The following is a 5,755-nucleotide window of genomic DNA, read 5'->3' as shown; positions in this document are numbered from 1 at the left end:
TAGCCTACGGAACTGTTATTCATTAGCACTTTACAAAACAAATTACAAATAGACTCACATGCACACACATTTTGGTGATCCAAAATGCACAAACAACATTCAGTATATCAGTACTACACAACTACATGAAGCAATGTCTCATTTAGGGCTGGTAGCTAGCTTCCTTGCGTGGAGTGTACATGGAAGCAAGGTCAAATACTCGCTTTGAGCTTTCCTGCTGTTTCAAAACAAATCTGTAATTTTACAACCACCGCTCCCCCATCTGGGGATCCTTGAAATCAAATCCAGCCGACCTCCTCAGCCTCTTAGGCTGTTACTTTATGAGTAACTGCAGATAGAGACGCTATCACCCAATTGAAAGAACTGTTGTCCTTACTCAAGTTTTACACGTTTCCTGATTGGAAAATGACTTGATCACATAGAGAGGCAGGCACTAAGGATAGTAAAAAACAGGTGGTAGTAAACCCACTCATCTGAAAGACATGAACGCTTCCAGAACCAGATTCAATCAAACCCGCATTGCTGGATTTATACAGTAACTCTTTTCCCCCCGGTCAAATACAATCACAGAATGGTCTTGGGCTCTGACGCTTTCACTTTCTTCGGGAACAAGAAATCAAATCAAATTTTATTTGTCACATATACAGTTTACTGCAGGTACAAGAAGTGCAGTACATTAGTCAATAACAATAAAAAGAGTGTAGTCAAAATTAACAAGTACTAGAAGTAATAAGAGAGGTAGTATGTATTAATAATGGACTTTAATACACTGTATTTACAAATATATAGTAAAGTGAGTGACTTGGTCACTCAAAGGAATAAATAGTCCATCGAATAGAAGCGTGTTTGCAGGCAGCAGTACATTACTGTGTAAACGTAGCATTGGCGGATTCGAATGAACTCCAGACTGTGACCATCTTATCCATTGAAAGACTTCTGGTGCCCCATGTTGTTTACGTTAGGGGAAAAGGGAAGCTTCCAGAGATGAATGTCCAGACAGACTAACTGTAGGTTCAGTTATAGAGGAGGAGAAGAGAAAACAGGGAAAACTTCCCCTCCTGACCTCCATCCACACCAATCCATTATCCTGGCCGGGAAAGGAGAAATAGGTTAGCCTAGCCAGAGGGCACTCTAACCTGGGTAACCTCCAGCCACAACTGAGCTACACCCACAGGCACTGGCCTGTCGGCAGTAGACATCTGCACTGAGGAGAAGGTCTGTCAGTAAGATCACATTAGACAGAGGAGAGACAAGGAACAGCTGTGACTGAGGATACTCTAACTCACACATGCGCGTGCACACACACACTCAGACATGCGCATGCACGCACACACTCAGACATGCGCATGCACGCACACACTCATCTGCAGCTTTATTACCCAGAATCCTCTGCGGTTGCCAGCCTGCACTCCAATGTTCCGTCGGGAACATCAGCACCCAGCGCACGCTTGGAACGCCTCAAATCATCAGGAATTTCACCAACAGAAAACCTGCCTGGAATTCAGAAGAAGGCTGTGCATACATCTAATTGTAACGGGAGTTTTTCCACCTCTGCTCAACCGGCCTTTTCTGGATGCAATACTATTACATCAAGACAGAAAATCAGCTCCAAAGATACATGGAATACGCAGTTTTACATGATTAATAAGGGAGGTTTCGCTTTTCACCCATAGTGTAACAATAAGATTTTTTTTTTTAAATACATTTTAATAGTAAGACTAAGATTCCATTTGCCTCTGGCTATCTGTTTTGATCCCAACCCCTCCAATACTTATTAGCCTTATGGGTTCAAAATTACAATTTCAAACTTTGCTACTTCACCCATCCCAAGAATATTCCCTCAAGGTAATTTGATCATGATCACAATGCGATTTGTGTTCATCAGACTGTCTATGATTTCCATTCTTATATTACCAATCCATATTGACAGACTGTCAACACATATTAGCAGCCTAGATAGGGTGGCAGGTAGCCTAGCGGTTAAGAGCGTTGGGCAAGTAGCAGAAAGGTCGTTGGTTCGAATCCCCGAGCTGACTAGGTGAAAAATCTGTTGCTGTGCCCTTGAGCCAGGCACTTAACCATAATTGCTCCTGTAAGTCGCTCTGGATAAGAACGTCTGCTAAATGAAACAAATTGAAAATGCAGATAGTGATTTCTATCAGTACATAGATAATGTATGACTTCTCTGCTACACACGGCCATAAACAGCAAACACTATGAGGTTTCCATTCCATTAGAGATAAAGTCATGTTGTCCCAATGATGTCTGAACATCTGTTCAGCAACACTAGAGGACCTACAATAATATCTTGTTAAACAGATGCTTAATTAGCATGCTATACTTAACATGATGAACCAGAAAGAAGCAGCAGCACTTCCACTAATGCTGCCCCCTCAACTCCCGTGCTGTTAAATGCTGATCAGAGAAAGGGAACAGCCTACAGAGAATCACTACACTCTAATAAACCACACTGGAAATGGTTGGGAAGCGTTAACCCTTGTGTTGTCTTAAGGGTCAAAAATGACCAGCCACTATGTTTAACAGCAGAGAAAACCCCCTAAATGATATTTTTTCAACTTGAAATTTGATTACTTTTCCTAAAATTAGAAAAAGTGAAAGGTTGCCTTTGTTCATATTTCCATGAAAGCTGTACACCACCAGGGTACAAAGATTGTCTTAGGGTCATTTTTGACCCGGCAGTTATAAAATCATTTACACACCACAAAAACCACAAAGACACACACACACACACACACACACACACACACACACACACACACACACACACACACACCACACACACACACACACACACACACACACACACACACATGAGAAATTGAGATTTTGTGTGCTACTGATTGAACTCAGCCAGCCGCTCCTGAAGAGGAAGATCACCATGGTTGGCACAGTTAGAAAGAACACGACTGAGCTCCCCCCTGCACTCCTCGCAACAAGGGGGAGAGAGGCCTTCTCATCAAAGTTTGCCTTTACCCCAACCACCACTCTGGTTTCTTACCTCCCAAAGAGGAACAAGAATGTGGTCCTCCTGAGCACACTGCACAAAATGGCTGAGATCAGTGATCGTGAGGACCGGAAAGCCAGCCATCATCCTGGACTAAAACCACAACAAAGGAGGTGTGGACAACCTAGACAAGGTGATTGGAACTTACAGCTGCAGGAGGATGACTGCCCGCTAGCCCCTGGTCATCTTCCATAACATCATTGATGTGTCCTCATACAATGCCTTTATGATATGGAACAAGATCAACCGTACCTGGATGCCTGATAAGTGGAACAAGAGGAGGGTGTTCCTGGAGCAGCTGGGAAAGCCACTTGTAACCCCACACATTCAAAGAAGGGAACACCTCCCCCGCACAGCAGCCTCTTCAGCGCTTGTGAAAGCTGTTCAGGGGGATGAATCTTGTCCTGATCCACCTGAGGCTGTAGCTGGGGCAGGCAAGAGGAGGAGATGCCAATTCTGCCCCCCAAAGAAGGACTGTAAAACAAATACTATGTGTTGCACATGTGAGAAATACATCTGCATGCACACACACTTCTACATGTGCTAATTAGAGTTGATTGATTTATGTTCTTCACGTTTTTGTTTTGTATCTATTATCTTATTTTATTCTTATTTATTGTTGTTGTGTATACACCTTGTGGGTGGGGGCAATGGTTAAAAAAATAGGAGAAGACTAGTATAAGAATATATCAATATGTTGCCAAAAAAGTTTGACAGTTATTTTTTCCCTTCAATAAAATGCATTCAAAACTACTTTGTGCATATTTCTGCTACTTTCTTAGGCTATACAAGTGCTATCTCTTGCTAAAAAAAAAATATGTTTACACCTATGCAGTAACTTTAGCAATAATAATAATAATAATAAACCTCTACCTTCGTAAATAAAACAATTATGACAGGTGTGTTGTAATAAAAACGAGTGGTGTCCATTGATTAAATGCACTCTTTCTGCATTGTGAAGAGGGAAAACCCAGATATTCGCAAAGTTTGTGATGAATGACAGGTTGTTTCTTCATGAAAAATAGATTTGGGGTTTAAAATTCAATTAAGCTGCTTTATTTTACGGGTTTAGTGAAGGCGGGTCATTTTTTACCCTTGGGACAAGGGGAGTATACAGAATGTTAAGACTACACAAGGGTTAAAGCACATTTACACCCAGTGTGATGGAGATGTGACACGTAGACCTGATGATACATTGTTTACACTGTTGAGAGCTTGAGTTTAAGGTTCTTCCCAAACACCCCAATCGCAGGTAATAACACTTTACTGTAAAGGGGCTGGAATTCAAAATGGCTTCTCCAGAGAGCCTACACTGTGCAGCTGAGAATACAGACAGGTCAAACAGGTGCATTTTATAGACAGACTGTACTTGACAGACTTTACAGTAGGCCTACTCCTCCAAACAGAACTTTTTCAAGGAAGTTCTCAAGGATGCTCTTTTGTGTCAGTTTCTATATGTTAGAATCATTGAGTCCATTGGTTTTTTGTATTTCAGTAAATCAACAGCATACAGCACACAGACAGTATCCTATGAATCATCAGTGAGCACAGACAGCAACAAAGAGTTGGGGTCACTGGGTTGATCTTTTGAAGGCTGCATAACTGTGTAAACAGAAGACAGACAGTAACGATACGATATTACTCTTTTGAAGTTATAGCCCATCTCTGGCTTTTCTATGGCTCGGGCATGGATACAGAAGTCTCCCTGGAACTTCGCTCTATGATCATTTCACAACATGGGACAAAATCCAGTAAGTCACAGTAATTTTGAACTTGCTACCAGAAATGACTCAGGAATGTTTCACATATCAATCTGCAGCCTTTGTTACCACAACCACACATCACAGGCAGGCAGCGATTGTACTGTGGAATATTTTAGAGGTAAAAAACATGCACACATCCAAGTACCTTTCTTGGACCTAAACTGATTAAAAAGTGTTTTTCTCCGCACACTGTTAGATGCTTACCCATACTATATGTTGTCAATTTAACACAAATCACCAACATGAAGGCAGTCGCAGACAGGAAGCCCTGGCTGTAACTTTCCCGTCCTCAGAAGAAGAAAACAACTCTGGCTGCAAACAGGAGGAGCTTCCGGTCTGAGGGAGGAAAGGGGGAGGGGAGAACAGCAAATGTTGTTTAGAGCCGGCAGTTTCAACACGCCCCAGACTGGGACTTCTACTTCCAGCAGAACACAGAGATCCTTGCAGATTGCCTGAAAACCTTGCTGCCAGCCCTGGGCCAAGGCCCTGTGAAATAATTTTACTATCTTCTTCTATAGATACCTGTTTATATTGTACTATAGTACTAACTAATACTTTCTCCTCTCAACATTTAACAATAACTCACTGGGCACAGACAGTTCAATATCTAGTTTTGATTTACATTGGTTGATTTTTTTAATTAAGGTGAATTCAATGTGAACTCAACAAAACATTTCACCATGTCATTGTATTTAGGTAAAACATTTTTTTTAAATGTTCGTAAGATGACTTTTTGCAAATCCAATCAGTTTGATTCAAAAAATGTTTTATTGAAATTACGCAGAAACAACGTTGATTCAACATTTTTGTTGCCCAGTGAGAACCTATTTATGTCAGTCGATTAATATGTTAACACCTTGCCTAACACACACCTTGCCTAACACACACCTTGCCTAACAGACACCTTGCCTAACACACACCTTGCCTAACAGGTTGCGCCAGCATTCTTGAACTAAGCAAACATAGG

At 41.5% G+C, this 5,755-nt stretch overlaps 2 long non-coding RNA genes across 2 annotated transcripts; both read right to left on the bottom strand.

Annotated features, from left to right (window-relative positions):
- Window positions 1-616: 616 nt before the first annotated feature.
- On the bottom strand, window positions 617-2,772 carry LOC123730434 (uncharacterized). The gene is made up of 2 exons (XR_006761838.2): window positions 1,380-2,772; window positions 617-1,087 (listed from the first exon to the last, which is right to left on the bottom strand). It is a non-coding gene; the product is annotated as an uncharacterized LOC123730434 (long non-coding RNA).
- A 1,473-nt stretch (window positions 2,773-4,245) lies between these two features.
- On the bottom strand, window positions 4,246-5,113 carry LOC106585064 (uncharacterized). Its single transcript, XR_006761877.1, has 2 exons — window positions 4,993-5,113; window positions 4,246-4,743 (listed from the first exon to the last, which is right to left on the bottom strand). It is a non-coding gene; the product is annotated as an uncharacterized LOC106585064 (long non-coding RNA).
- Window positions 5,114-5,755: the final 642 nt, after the last annotated feature.

This window comes from Salmo salar, chromosome 24 (genome assembly GCF_965601325.2).
Source record: "Salmo salar chromosome 24, fSalSal1, whole genome shotgun sequence".
NCBI classification, from domain to species: Eukaryota; Metazoa; Chordata; class Actinopteri; order Salmoniformes; family Salmonidae; genus Salmo; species Salmo salar.
This window is presented reverse-complemented; position numbering and strand designations above follow the sequence as displayed.